A 21,904-nucleotide genomic window follows, 5' to 3' on the forward strand; every position below is an offset into this window, starting at 1 on the left:
CGGAAAATGGGAACAAAATCTAAAACAATTCAATTTTCCAAGCATCCAGCTTTCAGCTATAACTCTCTACCCCTCTCTCTCTCTCTCTCTCTCTCACTTGCTCACGCTCTCTCGCTTTCTCTGTCTCACTTCCAGCTAAGTCGCAGTCGCAGTCCTTGGCTCAAATTGCGCTGCCGCTTACTCTGCTGCCATTGGCACAATCAGTTGGCCATAAGCGAAATTCCTTTACTGATTTCCTTTTAAAAGCATTTTTCGAATTGTCTTGACTTGGCCACTTGAACTTTGTGTCCATTGCCATATGCCCCGCGCCCCGCGCTCCTCCCCTTCTCTGCCACTTACCTACTCGGCCTGCTGCTGGCCTGCCAATTGCCGCCTCTCGCAGCAGCATTTCGGCCAGCATGCCATTGTGGTTGTGCAGCTGCCTGTGTGTGTGTGCGTGTGTATTGGCATTTTCACATTTTGTTGTTGTCTTTGTTCGAGCCATGATTACTTAGTTCTGGCTTTCAATGGCATTTATTTTGGCCACGTCATCTTAGGACAATGAGCGGCAGCCCGTTTGATTTGAATGAAGCTGAAAAGCATTTCATATTTTTATTAAATTAATTATATCAACACTTTACTTAATTAACTTTAATGCAGCTGGGCTTAACTTTTAAAGTGACAACTTAAAAGCAAAATAAATATTAATTAAATGCTTAACTTTGTTTATTTTTCACAAACAATTATTCAATTTGCCGATTGCAGTTGCAAATAATTTTCACTTTTCATTTATTTTATTGCTGCGTTATATATAAAAATAAATTTTTCAGTCTGTTTGCTTTAACCTTGCGGCTATTTTATACCCTGTGCATAGCTGATAAAGGGTGTATGGGGTGTAAATATAGACAAGGCAAATATATGTATTAAAAAGAAAGCTTTTCTCTAGAATTTGGCATAGACTAGTTGATCAGACTCGAAGCTAACGAAAGGTCTTTTAACATATTTGGACTGTTTGGCCCAAGTCCAGGCTTATAAAGTATAATTTGTCAATAATAATCCGTTTATTGTTTATCGCTATGAATGTTTAATATATAATAAATGGCATTTGCCCAACGCGGCCAAGTCAAGCGCAAACATTTTGTCATTTCCCTCGGCTCAGGCACATGCCTTTCACGTTTGACGTGGCGCCCAAATGTATGCTACACAAAATAGATAACTTGACATTTGAATAGATGCCTGCCTGCCGCATGCAAATGAAATGAAATTTTCCCGCCTGTCTGAACTAGTTGACAACTATTTGGAGGTTGTCGTGGCGCGTGGCACCGTAACCCAGCGCTTGCCCAAATAGATTGAGCCAGCAGCCGTATTGTGGGTCTAAGGTCAACTAAAAGGGTTAATTTTAAATTTATTGCGACGCCCTTGCTAGATATGCCCCCAAATCCGTGCGCTGGGACCAGCCCAGGGCAAGCGGTTAACATAAGGCGTAGGCGTAGTCCAAAATGTTGCCAACAACAATACCAATTTACACGTACCCCCAGCACACACACACACTCGCACACACACACATACTGCTTAATTTATGTAACGTGAGTTGAGTCCTTTGGGAGCGACCTGCATGACGGCTATGACATGGCGATATTTCTCTGCTGCTGCTGCTGCTGCCAGGACACGTTATCTGGCCAAACTGTTGCAGGCGTAGCGCAGTGGGCGTGGCTGTACTTTATTTTATTGCTTTAATAAATATAAAATGCGTTTCTTTCATTTCTTTTTTGCTCTGCGCATAGTTTGTGGCCACAATTAGCTGTGCGGCTGCTGTGGGCGTGGCGCGGTTGACAGCACTCAATCTTTGGCTCGCACTTAATTGGGCGCTGCCAAACATAGGTCGCCGCATAGGCAAAGATAATTATTGTTGTCGTTGCTGCTGCCGTTGCTGCCTGCCGCACATAAATTTTAATTAATCATAAAAGTGCGCATCAAAATGCCACAGGTCCCGAGCCCAGGATTCAGCGCTTATTGTGTATGCCCTTTGTTCTGGTTCCTGTTGTTGTCCCTGTTGTTGTTGTTGTTGTTTTGTGCCTAGCGCCCGCTGCTCTGAGAAATTCATATTCGTGTTTAATAATAAATCACAAGATGCTGCCGCTTGGAGCAGCAGGCGGGAGCAGCAGCAGAGTCGGCTCCCATTCATTTTGCTTAGCCGCTGGGACAGTTGAACGCGCTGCAACGTTTGATTTTCATTAGCGCAGACACACGCACACCCACACACACGCAAAACACACACACAGACACACACACACGCACACCAAAACACACACACACACAGGTCAGCTTGTAAGTCGTCTGCCTGCAAAATGGCGCCATAAAAGGATTGTTGCCGGCTAAGGAAATTTAATTAAAGTCATCATGCCATTGTGCAACCCCGTAGCATGCCCCCTGCCCCCTCTGCCCCCTGTCCGTGTCAATTAATCAGCCAGCACGCAGTCGGCATTTTTATCAGAAGGATGTTTGCATCAACTAATTTGCTGAATTTTGCGGCGTGTAAATAATTATTATATGCCTGCATTTTCCGCTGTCCTTCCTGTTGTTTCATTTGTTCCATTTTATTGCTGCTGCTCTCCGGACTCTCGAATAACTATTAAAAATACAAATAATGCTTCAATTCGAACATTTTGCAATACACTTGCTGTGGGTAGTTTGAGTTTATTGTGAGTTGTGTTACGTTTTGGTGGAGATAATTGGACAGGATAAAAACTCGTAAATGTCAGGCTGAATCTTTATGTTGCTGACAGTTTTGGAACTCTAGATCTCGTATAAAGATCGTTTTTTTGGAATATTCAAATATATTTAACAAAAACTCTCCTTGTTTAAATATTTAATATTAACATCTATACCCTGAACCCATTGAAAATGGGTAAAAAGAGAATAATATTTTTGCTCAAATGTATGTAACAGGCAGAAGGAAGCATCTCCGACCCCATAAAGTATATATATTCTTGATCAGCATAGTCGGGTCGATCTACCCAAATCCGTCCGTCCAGCTGTCCGTCCGTCTGTATGAACGCGTCGATCTCAGAACTTATAAGAGCTATAGACTTGAAAATAGTTCAGCCCGCGCAGTAAGAATTTCTTTCCGATAATCGATAACCTGCCCCGTTTCACAAGCAATCAAGGCAAGACAAAAATCGATATGAAAATACTGTTTTTTGAGCAATTCATTAGGTTTTAGGAGCTAGCTTCTAGAATAGTATTTCAAAATCTTTCATTTTATACATATCGCCAAGTTCAGGGCATCCCCTAGTCTGGCATTCCCGTTTAGAGCACTCTTACTTGTTTTTGTTAATTTATTTATGTACTATTCATTTATTTATACTGTTTTAGTTGCATTTCTAATTTACTATTTTAATGGAACGGAATAACATTTACTTTTAGATTCCATGCGCTGCTTCGCTTAATTCCGACTCCTTTCTCTATTAGCATTAATATAAAACATTTTAAACGATTTTTGTGCTAGCTTTGTCTTCTCTGTTAATGAAAGAAACGTGAGATATCGATAAAGCTTTACTCACTACTCACTTTTCACTATATCATATGGTTGTTATCATGTTGTCGATCATAAGATAATCATTGACCATAGTATAAATATGTTTTTAGCATAATGCTGAGAATACATAGAATATGTGACCATGTTGCTTGATCTGTTCGCAAGAAAGGTCCCATTAAAGTCTACAATTTATTTGAGCTCTCAAATATCAATACTCTGCGAACCAAATCAGTTTTTCCATAAATAAATCGTATAAAGTCTTTCCTTTTTTTAATATAATGAACTTTTAAGCTTGTATGTGCCCCAAACGGTGTATTTTATTTTTCCTCTTACAATTATTCTGTGGCTCAAACGATTTCCCTTAGTAAGAATATCGTATGATTTTCTCTTTGTATTAAAATCAAAAGCCAGCTCAGGTAAACATGCAACAATCGCCTAAAGATTATACGTAAGCGGCATTTAAGATTTAAATGTGCAATTTTTAATAGTTTTTGGTAGAGTATTTAAATGCTTGTCTTTATATTTGCGCTCCAACTCTGCCGCTTGTCGTGGCTGCTGTTCGAAGTTGATAAATATTTAAGCGCAAATCTGAACAGCAAGCTGTGCGCAGCTCTTAGTGCAAAAGCAGCTGCTTTTTGTGGTTATTTAGCTGTTGTTGTTGTTGTTGTTGTTGTTGCTGCAGCACTTGGCAGACAGATTTCGAGCAGCTCGGATCAGCTTGGGCGCAGCCTTTGCAAGATTTCACCAAGAATTTGTTGACGCACGACAAGTGCCGCATTTTTGGTTTATATTATTTATTTCTCGACCGATTGTTTGCCTGCGTCTGTTTGGAGCTAAAGTTTTCTGGCTGTTTTCATTCATTAAAATTTCATTTGAAAATCAACCGAAATGCTGTCATAATCCTTGCTGGCCATTTGTTTTGACAGCATTTTGGACGCAGGCATTTTCTCTTGCCACTTGAGCAAATATTTCTGTCCGCCAAAACTCTCCCCAGATGGACATAATAGTTCTTGTTGTTGTTGTTGCGCTGAGTAAAGTGCAAGGATGTTGTGCAAAGTTGAGGATATAGGTTTGTGTTTTTAGCTGGCAGCTTGTGGATTTTTGACTTTGTGTCTTGCCAATGGCCATATTTCATACATTTAATTGCAGCGCGCCTTATCCGGCGTGCGTTTTATTTGACGTTCATAGTTTATACTTCACCTTGCTGCCATCCCTTTTTTTTTTAGGGGGCGTGGCGCTGTCAAGATAAACACAGCCAGCGCTTGTGCGAGTTGGAACACGGGGATAACAAAAAAATAGTAAGGCGCACAACATTGTTTGACTTTGCCAATGCCGTGGAGCAGCAGCAGCAAGTTTTTCTTTTTATAAAAGGGGTATAATGTATTTGTGCAAATGTATGTAACAGGCAGAAGGAAGCATCTCCGACCCCATAAAGCATATATATTCTTGATCAGCATCAAAAGCCGAGTCGATCTAGCCATGTCCGTCTGTCTGTCAGTTTGTCCGTCTGTCCGTCCGTCTGTTTGTCTGTCCGTCCGTCGGTATCTATAAACGCAAGGATCTTAGAGCCTATAAGAGCTAGAGACTTGAAATTTTAGCTGTAGGTCCTCCTAGTCCATGGGCAGATCGAGTTTGTTTCCGATAATCGATAACTTGTCCCGTTTCCAAGTAATCGATATCGAAATCCTGTTTTTGAGCAATTTCGGTAAATAATATGAGCTAGAGTCACCAAACTTGACATGTAGCTTCTAGAATAGTATATATATATATCAAGTATCTTTAATTTTATACCTATCGCCAGTTGGAAGAAGAGGGTTCAGGGTATCCCCTAGTCGGGAGCTCCTGACTAGAACCTTACTTGTTTTTTTTTTTAGCTTGTTTGCTTCGCTCTGCTCTGTTCTGTTCTGTTCTGTTCTGGTTTACACTTGGCTGGTTTCCCTTCAAAGCACTTTGGCAGTTAAACCGTAAAGATGATAAATGCGAATGTCTTTCAATTTGAGTTCTGCTCTGGCTGCACCTAGCCCCTGGAATTTATGGTTATGCCAGTGACCCGAATTAGGCCAAAACAACATTTTGCATATTTTCTTTTTCTCAGTTTCCCAGTTTCACTTCCGCCTCTATTACTTTTTTTTTGTTGTTGGTTACTTTCTCTGATTGACAGCCAGCTGGCCGCCTGCTCGGCGCCCGCTTTGTTTGGGCTTAAATATGGCAAAGTCACATTAATCAACACTTAAACGTTTAATTGCCGCACATTAATCTTGGGGCAACTGCCACGCCCCCCGCAAAAAGCCAAAGTGGCTACAGTTGTGCCTTCTGTCAAGTGTCTCTACCGCGCTCTATCTCGTTCTCTGTCTGTTTGGCTTTTTTCTCGTGTGCCCCCCATTGGCACCACGCCCCTTTGTATGTTTTTGTCATTTAGCAATTAACTTTGCGCCCTTTCTCGCCCACGTCGACGCCCACGCCCACGCTCCCTAAGCTCATAAACAGGCCTCCGTTTTGGGTGTGCCAAAATTTGCGGCACGCCGCTTGTAAATATTGATGAGGCTGATGCTGCGGCTTCCGCTGTGGCAGCAACACGCCGCCTCAGCCAGGCGGAGCCGTTGATGGACTCTTGCCAAAATTATGTTGCAGCTTATGCTGCTGGCACGCAGCTGTCGCCGTTTTTGATTGAAATATGAGCCCGAATTTCGCCTGCGACCGCCAAACGCGACCGCAGAGTGCGCTCCAACCCCCCAACCCCCCACAAACCACACAACTTCCACGCCTTGCACCGAAAGTCAAAGCTGCGCAATTGAGTTAATTAATTTCCACGTTGACATTTCATTCGTTGTATATTTAATGAGCGGGTGTCGCTTTCTGGCCTCGCTCTTGCCAATTTCCATACTTATTTACATACATATATATATATATATTTACATGTATTTTACAGCACTTTTACGCCCACGCGAATGGGTTGTGGCCACGCCCCCCACCCACACACACACAAACACACACATATTTGTGGCTTGACATGGGCTTTCCCTTGCTTTACATCTGCCTCTGCCTCTGCTCCTCTCCCTTTCGCCGCTGCTTTGTTCACTTTTGTATTGCTGATTCGTTTTTCAAAATATTGTGGCAAAGTTAAGCCCGCAGCAGCCAGCGCGAAGAAAATATAATTTCATTTTCCCATTGCATATCCAATAAGCAGGCCAGCCCAGACCTTCAGACGTAACTTCAGATGTCAAGCTTATGGCACACGAAAATAAAATACAAGAATAGCTGAAACAAAAATTGGCAAATATTCTCAAATAAACGCTGGCTCGACTCAAGGTTACCCTGTGCTAAAAATTATTTAAATAAGTTGATAATTTGTGACTTGGCAAAGGACAAAGAAGTAGCTGACTAAATAGAAAAAGCAGAAGCCAAACGCATTCTGAACATTCGACTGCACAATACTCTGTTCCCCATGCAATTGACTTCGAACGTGACAAAAATATACTAATCGCTAATTCAATATAAAGAATAATCAGGCTAATCAAATATATACATTTTAAATTGGGCCATATTGGGCTTGGCAAAAATCTAAACAATGCCTCTTACTCGGCTGGTCATCAAACACATACATTAAATCAGAGCAGAGCCTTAAATTCCAATGTGTATAAAAAATTGAATTGAAATTTTCAAGATATTGCCGAGAAAAATGTGCGCTAAAATGGAATTTTTCCGCTGAATTGCTTGACTAGATATTACAGCATAAAATTCCATTTACATTTGTTTTTTTTCCGATATTTAAATATTTGCTTTGTATAATTTCTAGTCAAGAATTTTTTCCCGTGAGTTATTTGACAACAAATTGTTGCAGCTTAAAATATTTTAATTGTTTTTTTTTTTATAAATTTCTTCTTCAACACTCGTTGCTAGAGCTGGGCTTTCTTTGGTGTTGATTAACTCTTGTAGCTAGAGTTGAGCTCACTTAGGAGTTGCTTTTAGGTAGAGTTGAGCTCTCTTTAAAGTTGTACAACACTTTAAGTTAGAGTTGTAATCTCTTCGCTTACTACTTGTAGCTAGAGCTGGGCTCTTTTTTCAGTTCTTCAACACTTTTAGCTAGAGTTCGGCTTTCTTTAAAGTTGTGCAACACTTGTCACTAAAGCTGGGTTCTCTTTAAAGTTGTTCAGCACTTTGAACTAAAGTTGGGCTGCTTTTGGAGTTGCCTAACACTTGAAATAAGTATTTGACTCTTTTTAAAGTTATTCAACACTACGAAAAACGTGCCAGAAGCACGACAGCAACATCTCGTGTTCTGCTCGTGTCACGCATGAATATTTAGACACGCGCTCAACTCTAAAAGCAAAAGTTCCACAAAAATTATATTTTAATATGCCCGCTAGACAATTGAAGTGCAGCACATAAAGAGACATGAAAGTGAAAAAATAAATAAAAATAAAATATAATAACATTTACAGTCTGCATAATCTATGCAACGCCCGGGCACTTGCCACTTGCCACTTGCCACTTGCGACTTGCCACTTTTGCCTTGCAGGCCAGTTTCTGCCTAATTCTCTGCGACTCTCATACAGTTTCTCAGAGCTTTTCTCACAGTTTCTCTTTTATTGCGTGTTGTGTTCCAGTGTTTGGCTGCCTTCAAAGGCAAAACTTTGACTATTTGCCTCGGCACTTGTCTTTTATTTTGCCATACACTTAACTACATGGCTGCTGCCTTTGCCGTTGTCCCAGTGCCTCGTGTTGCTGCTGTTGCAAACATTTTTTATTTTCCGCTTTTCAATTTTTATTTATGCAAATAAGTTTTGCACTGCCTGCCGCCTGTTGTTGTTGTCGGGGGTGTTGCCTCTGCTGCCTTGTTATCGCATAAGGATGTTGTTACAACTTTTACATTTGCTGTTGTTGTTGTTGTTGCTGGTGGAACTAGCGGCATCTACATGTTGTCTGGCCGCACAGGACACACAAGTGTTGCCAAACAGCGTTGTTTAAATATGTAGCTAAAGAAAACGCAGCCAGTTTCGGCCCCAGCAGGACACAAAGTAATAAAGCTCGAGTGACTTTTGTGTTGCTGTCGCTCTTGTCGTTGTTTTTGTTGTTCTCGTTGTTTTTGTTGCTGCTGTTGTCGAAACTTTAATTATCACTGTATTTGCAACTCTGTATGGGTGTGTGTGTGTGTGTGTGTGTGTGTGGTTTTTCATGCACTCGCCCACACAGCCGGCGGTTGAGTGGGGCAGACCCAAGCTGTTTGAATTTTACAAACAACTTTTAGTCTGCATAGTTTTTTATTGCACACACCCACACACATACAAGCTGCTGGCTAGCATTTTTTGTGGTTTTCAACTATGTTCTTTGCTCTTTTATTCGTTTTTTTTTTTTTTTTCTGTTTGGTGGCATACTGTGAAAAAATTGCGCATACGCCACGGCAGCCGCATTTGTGTGGTCAATAACTATTGCATAGTTCGGCGGCGTTCGTTTCATCGAAATCACGCATACGCCGCATATGACATGCATATGCATACGCAATTAACACAAAACCATTTGGAAAGTCAACGAGCATCGTCAACTCCCAACATTTCCATATTCACTCGCACATTAGGCAGCCAAATCACATACACACACACATGCCGCCACACAACCGAAATTGCTCAGGCCCCAAAGTCATGAATTTTTATTGCTGCTGTCGTTAATGCTTTTGCGTGCATTACTCAAAAAAGTGGGCGTGGCTAGCTGTGTCTGTGTGTCTGACACGCAACTGCAACATGCCCGGCTCGAGTGGAGCCAAAGTGCAACAAAATTTGTCGTCGACAGGCGAAATCAATGAAAGAATTACCTCAGAGCCGCTGGCCAGTTGTGGCTTTTTGTTGTATGGCACATGTTTCGCTGATTGTGCAGCGCCATGTCAAAAGAGTGGGAGGGGGAGGGTGGGGCGGGCATGTCGGGGGTAAGTGCTAAATGATGCCACGTGCGGCGCATTGACAAGCAATTTTGCATTTGTCCGTTATGCGGGGTTGCAGGAGCTGCCAATGTGACACCATCAATTTGCAATATATCAATACGAGGTGGGTGTGCCCCCTCTCTCCATCTCCCTCCCTCTCTCTCTCTCTCTGTGTGTGTGTGTGTATTTGGGTGCTGTGTGTCATTTAATCTTTGCAGCTGGCTGCCAGTTGCTGTGACAACTTGATTGCGAATCCAACTACAACTCACGCTTGACAGCTGGCAGTTAATAGTTGGCAGGTGGAGTTGCCCGTGGCAGGGAGAGAGAGGTGGCAAGTTTCTCGGATACTAGAGAGTTTCTGGCAGTTCCTTTTACGTATCACTTGGCACGTAGAGATGTTGCAGCTGCACGGCACGTTTCGGTTTCAATTAAAGCATCGTTACTAGCCCGCAAATTCGGCAAAGTTGGCAGCCATAAGCTCAGCTCCAGCTGAACGGAGCGCAGCGGCACTTCGAGCCGCACTTTTCGAATGCACAAGAAGCACATGTTGCAAATACAATAAATGTATGTGTGTGCTAGAGTGTGTTAGAGTGTATGTGTGTGTGTGCACAAGTGCAAGTGTTACAAGGCCAAAAGTTTTGCAGCATTGGCACAAAACGCGCAGCACGTGGCCTTTTCTTTTATATATTTGCAGGTTTTACTCGCTTACATATCTCTCTCAATGTGTGTGCGTGTGTGTGTATTTGTGCGTGGGCGTGTCGCGTTTAAGCCTCAAATGCGCCTTGGGGTAACCATCTTATGGGCAAGTACGTGGCTGGCTTTAATGGAAAACGAACGCAAAATCGCTTTTAATGGAAAAAATATCTTGCCTTTTTTAGACTTCTTTTTTTGTTGCTTTGTTTGAATACCCTGGAGCCTAGTAAAAAGCAGATATTTAATGTTTCTTGGAAGGCGTGGATTATTATATTTAAAGCGTGTACATAAGGTTGTATGTAGCTTAACAATCGTTGCAACGAATTAAGTAAGCAGTTCGCTAACATTATGTTATGTGTAGCCTTTCCATTCTGTTAAATACATCATGTTATTTCCATGGGCTTAACTGTACCTCTGTTCACGCTTACAGCTCTGTTAAGTAGCAGTTAGCAGTGTTGAAAAGTATACAAAAATATGCTCTTTTACATTTGTGACTGAAATATTGAAAGTCTTTATGAAATTTAATCAAACTTTATTCAAAATACTCAAGAGATAATTTCCATAATTGTCTAAAACTTAACAGTGTTGAAAAATATCAAAAAATTTGGAATTAGAGTGATTTATTCGTGCAAAAACGAAATCGTAATAACATAATATATTATTTATTTTAGTGCTTTTAAGAACTTAAAGTTGATAAGAGTTTGTTGCTTAGTCGAGACTTTTGTTTGTTTCGCATAGTTGATTTTACTGGGTATCTCACTGTCCCACTTTCAGTTAATTCTTTCGGTCTATTTCAGCTTGTTTTCTGCTGGCGACAGCTGCATTAATTTGCCTGTCATGACTTCAGCTTGGCTTATGCCACTCGCCGAAGCCTTTTGCCTTTGAGCTGCTGCTGCAGCTCTGTTTGGCTCTGTTTCTGTTTTGCTTAATTGCATTTCTTTAAACAGGATTGCAACCCTATAAATGGTTGAAACATTTGCAATCTCTGTTGATTGCCCCCTGCTGAAAATACCGAGTTGCATTGTTAGCTAGCTGAAAACTACCTTTGGAGAGAGACAGGCGGGCAATCGGTTGGTCAAGATTGAAATGGTTATGGCCAATAGCTTCCAGCTGGTTTTGCGAGTGGGTGGTGTTAACACAAATATTTACAAAGAAAACATTTTGCGCTTTCATGCTGCCATTCGCCCGCCCCTCTCTCTCTCTCTCTCTCTCTCTCTCTCTCTCTGTCTCTCTTGTGGGTGAAAATGTTCAACGGCTCGTGCGTTAAATTCGTTCGCATGGAATTTTAATTGGATGATTTTGTAGTGCAGGCCACGTGCCAATTTTATGAATTCAAAGCGAAAACTATGTGTCCTGCGTGTGTGGCACAAGCTGTGCTTGGCCTTAAGTGCAATTTGGAAGCCCTGGACAAATATTCCAGTGTTGCCTCAAGATGCCGTAGAGCCATAGATAAGCTACTAAGTGTAAGCGTGGGCGATAAGTCCACAGGCACAAGAACATCTAAGGCGCAACAAAGCCCAACAGCAACAATAACAACTGGCACATTGACAGCCATTATGGCCAGAGCTTCAGCTCCAGTTGCTGCTGCTGCTTCGTCCCGCCTCTGCCTCCCTCTCTCTCTCGCGCCAGCAGTGCGTACGTGTGCGGCACAGCTCATATATAATGATGTGGTCTCCAGTCGCTTGGCCATTGTGCGCTCTCGAGCGTGAAATGTATGACAAAAAGGAGCAAAAGCTCGGGCTGCTGCAGCTAGACGCGACGCGGGCGGGCAGGTTGCGAGCTAAAAATATACATGACAGCGAAAAACCCGAGAAAATCAACACTAAAAGCAAAGCAGCAGCTGCCAACGCAGTACCATTTGCCAACCCTCCCCTCCCCTCCCCTCTGCCCCGTCGCGATATGCCCCCCAGCAAAATTTTGCCATTGCTGACGAGGGCTTAAAGTGTTAGGCAGCGCGGAGGAGGAGGAGAGCAATTGGGGGAGGGTAGGGGCTAGGGACAGCAATCCAATAACAAATTATATGCACAAGACAATTGGGTCCTTTATTGCCCAACGACTTTTATGCGAAAAGTGCAAAATGATTTACGATTATGTTGATAAAATGGCTTAAATAGTATTTTCATTTCTTAACGCTCGAGTGCACTTTGGAGAGCAAACCGAACCGAGCAGCGACATGCCTGGGCACAGATTCACACATACACACACACACACTCGCACACACACTGGCGCAGTTTCAATTGTCTGCTGGCGCATGATTTGTTTGCGCTTAAGCGTTGGCGACGTTGGCAAAAAGACGACGACAGCATTGTCATTTCTTCTGCGTTTTGTGTAGCATGCTTTTGTGCGCGCCCACACACGCACACACACACACACACACATACAGCGCTCTCAATATGCATATGTATGCGTGCATTTATTCATGATGCTGTCTTAGCCGTCTGCCGTCTGCTGTCTGCTGGCTTTTCCCCTTACTATCATCTTTTTTTTATATATATTTGTTGTTGCTGGCTCTTTAAGTAATCGAGGGAATTTCTTAGTTTTCAACTTTGGTCCGCCTCCTTGAATATTATATTCAGGCTGTCAACTGTGACACACACACACACACAACCATAATTTATGTAACAGAATGCGAGCAAGTTTTGAAACATTTGCTACACTCGCACTTTGCACCTTGCACCTTGACTCGAGCCCCTTTGGCTTGTCAGTTGTTCAATTATGAAAACTGTGGCAACAAATGGCTGACAGCCGCACAATATGCTACACAGCAGCTGCTGCCACAGCTGTAAGTGCAACCGTATACGTATCTATAGCTGTATCTGTAGCTGTATCTGTATCTGTAGCTGTATCTGTATCTGCATCTGCATCTGCGGCAAGTGCACTTATTGATTTCCTGTTTGCATATATGGTACAGCATCGCATCCTGTGACAGCATTCAGCGTACATAAAATATTAAAGCAATTCGCTTGGCCATAATTGAATGAAACCACAATAACATGCCACAAAAGAGTTCATTTCCTTGGGCTCGGAGCCGCCTGCTGTCATAGCCAGACGCTGACAGCATCTTTGATGCCTGCTCCGAGCTAGTGTATACATAATGAGCCCTAAGGCTCAGTGTGACTTTATTACTGTGAACGTGGCTATGCGCTGCGTATACGAAATGCGGTCAGTCATGCCAAATGAAGGCCATAAAGCAGCAAATGCAATTACTTTTCCTCCACACACACACACACAATTGATTTTCTATCGCTGTTCACGCCAAGCAAAACAAATTGGCCGTAAAATAATTGCAAATACGCCAACTGAATAGTTTAATGTAGCAATATGCGTATCTATAAATAAATCTATATAAATATAGTGTATATTGATTCTATATATATATATACAGAAAACATAAATCACAGCCGGCCCAAGGCAATCAATTTGCCAGCTCTGAGCAAAGCATTTTGTAGCAAATATAACTGAACTACGCAAATAGCATGGAAAATGCAAATAAATGTGAAAATTCTTTAATTCTTTGTACGTACATTGTTTGCCAAATTTAGGTATTAAATGCTCTATTTTCTAATAATTTTTAAATAGATTTTCTTTGCGAACTGCGTTTATGTAAAGTCAAGTTATTTTTACATATTTAACAAACTATTTCTCTATCTTTATATCATTTGCTTTTACTGTTCAAATAATTTCCTTCACTCCTTAAGCAGAGTTTGGAGTGAAGCTTAAATATAAATTTCTTAAGCTTTGTTAAATTTCCAGCTGCCATTTAAGTTTTTAAGTTTTCATAAGCTCTTTTCTGGCCTTCAAGCAACTTGTCTAGAGTTTTGTTATTTTTCTTGTACCTCTCAATTTTTGCGTCTTACGCAGCTAGCTTTGTTTTTGGTGGGAAATTGTGGGTGCATAAGGTACCTAATTATCCACGACCTTGTTTGTCATATGTTTGTGTCAAGCAAGTTGACAAATATCACGCCCCTAAGCATGTCATAAACTGTGCTTAAGCCAAGAAGTTGGCCCTTTTCTTAGCCGGTTGAGTGGTTAAGCAAATGATGTTTGCCTAACAGCATTTGCATTAATGATGAGTTCCGGTTGCCTGGTCATAAGCCAGGCCAACTCACCTGGCCAGCGAGCCTTTCAATGGGTCATGCCCCAAGTCCGGTAAATTCTGCCCCCAAACGGCGCGAGGCGTAATTTGTTTGTACAGCTCGTATTTGTCGCTGAATTATGCATGGGCCAAGGGGTCAAGTCGTTGCGGGGGTTGGCTGGATTGGCCGGCTGGCCTAGTCCAGAAGTGGGCAGCATTTAATTGGATTTCGATTTTCTACTCATGACACGCATTGAAACAACAGACGACCGAGCAACAGCAACAAAATGTTGTCAGCGGCTGGCGATTAACTTAATTAATGTCACACTAATGACGGCTCAATGCGATTATGCTGACAACTGCAACAGCAGCCGCTAAACTCAATGAAATTCAGACAGAAATTAACTGACAGAAGCCAGCGAATAAATTGGAAATGTAATCGAAAACTGCAAATCAAATAAATACCCTCGTTAAATGCCTGCCAGCAGCTTTTGTGGCTTTCGGGCTGAGCGTTTATAAGCCGCTAATTAGTTTGCATTGCGAGTCGTTATGAATCGCATCGATTTTCAGCTCATGTGGCAAACGCTGGGCAATCAAATCGTTAAGCACAACTCTATCAGCAGCGCCAGCAAGTTGATCAATCTAAGCCAACCACGGACCCTCCGCACTCTGCTCGCAACAACAACAACAACAACAATTAGGGGCAAACTGGTTGTGTCACGTGTCCTTCGTGATGTGGCCAATCGAGAATGCAAATCGCAGTCGCTCGCTTCTGCCTGCCTCTGGCTTGTCATCGGCAGTTGCACTAACAGCCTATAATCGCAACTTAACATGCTTGCCACAGTGGCAGCAACAGCAGCTGCCGAAGCAACAGTGCAAACATCCTTCAAGCCGGATATCGCACAGTCTCGAAAATACAACAACAACAAAAAAAACAGCAGCAGCAAAATAACAACCTAGATGAAGAGCTAGCTTGGGGCTTGCCTAGCTTGAATACCCTGTATGCCGATAAAAGCAATCGATCGTTTTAAACAATCGATTAACTGTAAACAATCGATAAATTATAGAATATTGTTAATTATTAGCAGATCGGAACCTGAGCTGCACTTAAAACTGTTTTTCGTAATGAAGCTCAATACTCTGCCAAGCTATGGCTTAAATACAAGTGTAACCTCCTTTGTGTTACATACGAGCCGACCTAAGCATAATACCCTCTTTAAGGGGTATGATAAGAGCTCATCTGCACATCAGTAACTGGATGGCAGTCGTGCCTTGGCCTCCCCAGCTTGTGCGCTGCACCTCAGCATGCTGCCGAGCATGCCATGTTAAATGACTCACACACTCGCACACCTACACACACACGCACACACACACATGTACGCTCTCTGGGGAACATGAACAGCCGCAGCGCGTGTGCGGCGTGTCGAGTGCGTTGCACTGAATTTTGTAGCTTTTGTTTTGCGGCTCAAGCCACTCAGCTTGTTTTATATGCGCTTATCTCTAGCTGCTGTACACACACCCAACCACACACACACACACACTGGTGCACACGTGTGTATGTGCGTCTGGGGACACAGCACATTTGCCATTTTGTTGGCTTTCTTGCAAGAGGTCCTTGTGCCTGAGCAACGTTTACAAACATGCAGTTGAGTGGGCGGCCAAGTGTCATTGTTGCTAGAACATTTTTGAGCCTGCGCCTTTGCCTTTTGAATACCAATACCTGAGTAACTGTTGCCAACAACACCGCCCTTTGTCTCCCTTTGACTCCCAAGCTAAGCTTGAGCAGAAATTGTAGCATACTTTTTCGGGCGCTGCTCAAAATATGCAAACCTCAATTTGCATGAGACGCAAATGTAATTTGCATGGCATGCCAGTACACATATGTCTGCTTTCCGCTCTCAATGTCCGTCTCTCTGTTTCGCTACCAGCATAAATGCTGACCACGTTGTTGCGAGTCCACTTTGTTGAGTTCTCGCGGCACTTGCCACATGAATGCTAACGGGCACAATTTCTGCTCCAGCGAGCGGGCCACATTTCACATTTCAATTCCAATTCTAATATCGCTGGCAACAACAAATACAATAGGACGCCCGCTCCTTCTTCGGTATTAGCAAAAGAAAAGAACTGAAGTCAACATAAGTGTCGGCTCGGCAAGTGCAAAAGGCGAATGCGAAAAAATATTTGCGCTGCCAGAAATTGACAACTGTTTGCTTAGTTGAGAGTGTTTGCTTGCCGCCAGGATGGGGGTGGCTTTGGTTGGGCACGGTTTGGAGGACTCCCTCGCTGACTGGCTGGCTGGCTGAATGGCTGGCTGGCTGCTGAAAGCGGAAATTTGACACTCTCATTCTCACTTTCACTTGCCAAGTAACTGGCTGTGAGCGGGCGTTTGGTTGTGTGTGGGTGTCAAGCTGGTTTGCTGCAGGCTGCGGGCTGCGGGCTGCTAGCTCCCAGCTGCCTGCACTGAGTTGAGCGTCCCTGCGGGCATAGCGCGTAATATCAGTTTACTTTTTAATGGCACTGCTGGCAGTCAATTATGTAGTCTTCTAAGCCAGCCATGGCAGCTAAAATATGCAATTAAAGCAGACAGACAAACTTTTTGGGATGCCATTGCAAACTATTTGATTACCAATTGATGTTTCCATCAGCCAAACAACTAGCAAAGTGTCTGTTTAATATATATGTGTCTGTCTAACTTGTCACTGCTCAAGGGCAACACGATAACAACAAGGGGAAAATACTTTGAATATAACATCCAATTTTGTCGAATCAGAAAGCAAAGCTAGAGGCTATTCTAACATAGTCGAGAGATATTTGGTAGCTTGACCCACGTTGGGAGCCATACAGTTATTAAATATGAGCTAAAGCTAGTGAGCTTCAATTTCTCAATCGCTGGAAGTAGCACAGAAAATATAACATAAAACTAGACAACGCATTCTAGTAACAGAAATTTAATATAGGTCCTTGCTCCACATTGGACGCCCAACATTATTTATTTATAGAAACACCCTTATGCCGGAATCACTTGTGAAAGTATTTTTAATACAACATGCTATCTAATCATATCCAAAGCTAAACTAGAGGGTTACGATGTAAATCTTACCTTGACACACGTTGGGCGACATATAATTTATTTATTCATAGAACTAAGAGAAACTTGAATCCTTGAATCACTTGGCAGATAACTTTAAAAGTAAAAAAGAACTTACTCAAATCTAAAAGCTAAGCCAACGGGCATTCTAATTGGTGACCATTTACCTTGACCTACCTTGGGCGCCAACTATTATTAATTTATATATAGAACTAAGACACACTTTAATTCGTGACTCACTGGTAAAATTATTTGAAATATAACATATTCTATCGTATATAAAGCTGAACTAGAGGGCACTCTAATTGGGCTACCATATAAGTTTTACCTTGACCCATGTTGGGCGCCAAATATTATTTTTTCTTTGAAATCTTAGTTTATCATGTTGAAATTGAAAATAACTGAACTTTTCAAGCGCACCGGCATACATGAAACGAAAACATTCTAGTTTACCAATAACTTTAGCTACTTCACGTATTAACTATAAACTTTATGTGTTTGTGCGACTGCCCCGTGAGTTTTTCAACTTTAATCAATATTTTAAGCTCAAACTTTGGCCTGCCTTGCATCATAAATTTGGGAAACGTATTTGAAAACTATTTGTCAACTTTTTGCCACCGCTCAAAGGCAACTCGAGCCGGCAGTCTACAGTATCTTCTGCTAGCCAGTCAAGGTACTTGCCATGCTTCTTTTTTCGGCTAATTTATTCGGCATATATATATATATATATTTTACTACTAGTAAACTACGAGCAGCGCACAGACAGCATTTGCCAAAATATGAGCATTATACTGTTTGACAAGAACTTATTTGCGCACAGACACACACTCAGCATGTTTTATGTGTATTCATATATGGGCAAACGAACTGAACTGGTTATATGCTGTCTGCTGAGGATGCGCCTTGACGCTAACAAGCTGCAAACACCGGCGAAAGCCTGGCCCATTACTAACGACCCAAATGCCAGGCACAATATGTGAACTGGCTTGTGCTGTGCAGCCACCCACTGAATCCCTCGGCCAAGACGTGCAATTTGTGCGGCAGCCTTGCCCGAGCAGCTCATGCACTTGCAACGAGCAAACGGCGCCCGCAACATGCTTAATTTTATATCAAATTTATAACTGACTTATTGGCACTTGGCACTAAGATTACGCCTGCCAGGCAGCCAACAGCCAACCGACTTTCGAGCTGCATTCTCTTCACATATATCTAGCTGGCCCACACAACGTATACGTTATTACGTATACGCCGTGTAGCTCCCTTGCTCTGTGTGCGTGAATGTGTGTTGCCCTGTCAAAGTTTTGCTTGCCGCGAGCACTTTATGACTTAGGTTTGTGCTTCTTGTGTGCTGCGCCCTGATTGCTATATTGAGTGACTGAATTTTTAACACGCCCATCAAACTGAAAGGCTCGAGGTATGCAACAACAACAGCAACAGCAAGAGAATAACAATCGTAGAGTGCTAAAATTTATGCAATTTGATATATTGAAAGCTCAGCATTTGTGCTGACCACGAAAGATAACCATTTAGCAGCTGGCGGCTTTATATACACAAAACATAACAATCTTTACGTTTTGTATACCCTACAGCTAATTGTGTTTAGATATGGGATATGCCGCATCTATGGGCACTTTATAGATGTGTTATGGTTTCTGCTTTTACAAATGGCTGTGTTTGCGGTTCTCAATTTCATTATTAATTTATTTATTTGATATGTTAAATATATACATATTAAACGTCTAGGCATAATTCAAATATTTCCAAATATGGTACCGTCAAATATCCTTAACACATAGAACGAAATTTCCCACCCCCATAACTCGGCCAAAACTTAACCAATTTTAATAATGTTTGGCTCTTTGTTCATGGTTTGACCTCTAGATCAATTCTGCATCTAAATCTGGCAACTTTATTTTTGGTCAAAATTCATGTGAAAATGTACCCTCAAATATTGTATATAGACATAGGTCGAAATTTCCCACCCCTATAACTCGGCCAAAACTCAACCAATTTTCATAGTGTTTGGCTTTTTGTTCATGGCTTGACCTCAAGATCAATTCTGCATCTAAATCTGGCAACTTTATTTTTGGTCAAAAATCATGTCAAAATGGTACCCTCAAATATCCTATATAGACATAGGTCGAAATTTCCCACCCCTATAACTCGGCTAAAACTCAACCAATTTTCATAATGTTTGGCTTGTTGTTCATGGTTTGACCTCTATATCAATTATGCATCTAAATCTGGCAACTTTATTTTTGGTCAAAAATCATGTCAAAATGGTACCCTCAAATATCCTATATAGACATAGGTCGAAATTTCCCACCCCGATAACTCGGCCAAAACTTAACCAATTTTAATAATGTTTGGCTTGTTGTTCATGGTTTGACCTCAAGATCAATTCTGCATCTAAATCTGGCAACTTTATTTTTGGTCAAAAATCATGTCAAAATGGTACCCTCAAATATCCCATATAGACATAGGTCGAAATTTCCCACCCCCATAACTCGGCCAAAACTTAACCAATTTTAATAATGTTTGGCTTGTTGTTCATGGTTTGACCTCAAGCTCAATTCTGCATCTAAATCTGGCAACTTTATTTTTGGTCAAAAATCATGTCAAAATGGTACCCTCAAATATCCTATATAGACATAGGTCGAAATTTCCCACCCCCATAACTCGGCCAAAACTCAACCAATTTTCATAATGTTTGGCTCTTTGTTCATGGTTTGACCTCAAGCTCAATTCTGCATATAAATCTGGCAACTTTATTTTTGGTCAAAAATCATGTCAAAATGGTACCCTCAAATATTGTATATAGACATAGGTCGAAATTTCCCACCCCCATAACTCGGCCAAAACTCAACCAATTTTCATAATGTTTGGCTCTTTGTTCATGGTTTGACCTCTAGATCAATTCTGCATCTAAATCTTTTATTTTTGGTTAATATTCATGTGAAAATGTTAACCTCAAATAACCTATATTGGCAATATTCTATAAATTGATCTAGATCAATTTGGCTTCTAAATCAATATTGTTCTAGTTTTTAGGTTTTGTCCGATTTGCTTCAAACTTATTTTCAAAGCTCCACATTAGAACTCAATGAATACGTATTTGGGAAATTTCACCGGCAACAATTGGCTTTCCGTCCGATCGGTATCGAACTCATTTTCAAAGATCTTTGAGAGAATTTACTTTATACAAACCACTGGCAAAGCCGGGCTATACTCGCTAGTATAAATATATATTGGCTTTTAATTTTTCTATGTCTATGTATTAAATACTCAGTTTGACTCTCGCTTTCTTGACTATTAACAAATAATAAATAAATAAATAAAATATAGTATATCGATCACGTACTTCATATATCAATCAGTTTTCAATTGAACATTTTTTTTAACTCGCTCTCATTTCCATTAACAATTTTGGTTGATTGATTTATTATTTTTCTTTTTTGTACGATTGATTTCGATTTGGGTTACACATTTTTTAAATACCATCAATCGATTATTTATCTTTTAACTCTTTTTTCTCTCTCTGTATCTCTCATTTACAATTGTGGAAATGATTTGGTTTCGATTTAGATTCTACAGTTATATATCTATATATATTTCTGGTATATATCTGCAAGGGTATTTCCGCTTCGACATTTGGGTTTTCTCCGTTTTTTTGCTTTTATTTTGGTGTCAAAAGCAATTTCTTAGCCTCGACCTCGGCGTTTTAATAAATTCCGCATAGCTTTGCATTTTCAGCAGTCTTGACCACTTTTTTTTTTCTTCTTCTGCTTCTGCTGCGTGGGTGTGTGCGTGTGTATGTGTGTGTTTGGGGGGGGGGGGCTTTCGCCTGCTTGTTTTTCTTTTGGCGGGTTACAGTATTCAGCCTTAACACTTTATGAAATTTTGCAAGCATTTTTTGTTGTTGTTGTTGCTGAAGTGGTTTTGTTGCTAGAATTTTAATGAAAATTTAAATAATTGAATGCGATGTGCTGGCTAGAAGCAGGTGGCTGCCTGTGGCTGCCAGCTGGCAGGCATCGCAGCATCCTGGCCAGTCCTGGCCCTGATGCTATGCCTGATATGCGTACAATTGCATATTAATGAGCGCCCAAGAGCTTTGGGCAGTCAGCAGTTTTCGGGCGTCGAAATTACTTGCCACACAGCATTTAAGCGATTTTTATTTATATTCCTTTTTTCTATACATATACATATTTTTGTTGTTGTCGTTGTTAAAGCGTGTTTTATTTTTAGTTTCATCTTCGTTTTCTTTGTTGTTATTGTTGTTGTTGTTGTTGTTGGCAGCAGACGCCGACTGCATCCTGACAATGACAAATGAATACTTTTATGGCCGCGACCCGCAGCGGCATTAAAAGTTTCGTGTTAGCCAAAGTGACACCTCGAGCAGGACTCTCTGTGTGTAGGTGTCGACGAGGCAGCGCACTCATGTGTGTGTGTCTGTGTGTGTGTGTGTCTTACTTTGACTTGTAGTTGTGACCGGCAGTAGTCGTGCAACGCTGCTAACGTGGCTTAGACCCCGACAGGAAGTGGTCTTTGCTACTGTGTAGTCATGTCCCGACTCTCTGTGAATCTCTGTGTCCTTGCGCTCTCTCTCCTCCTTCTCTC

The 21,904-nt window shown here is 41.5% G+C and overlaps 1 protein-coding gene across 1 annotated transcript in view; it reads left to right on the forward strand.

Annotated features, from left to right (window-relative positions):
• Stacl (Stac-like) overlaps positions 1 to 21,904 on the forward strand; it is a 79,739-nt gene that overhangs the window by 22,611 nt on the left and 35,224 nt on the right. The window lies entirely within an intron of this gene.

This window comes from Drosophila montana, unplaced genomic scaffold (assembly GCF_035044405.1).
Source record: "Drosophila montana isolate Dmon_TW-CO22-7 unplaced genomic scaffold, ASM3504440v1 contig_3200_1, whole genome shotgun sequence".
Taxonomy (NCBI): Eukaryota; Metazoa; Arthropoda; class Insecta; order Diptera; family Drosophilidae; genus Drosophila; species Drosophila montana.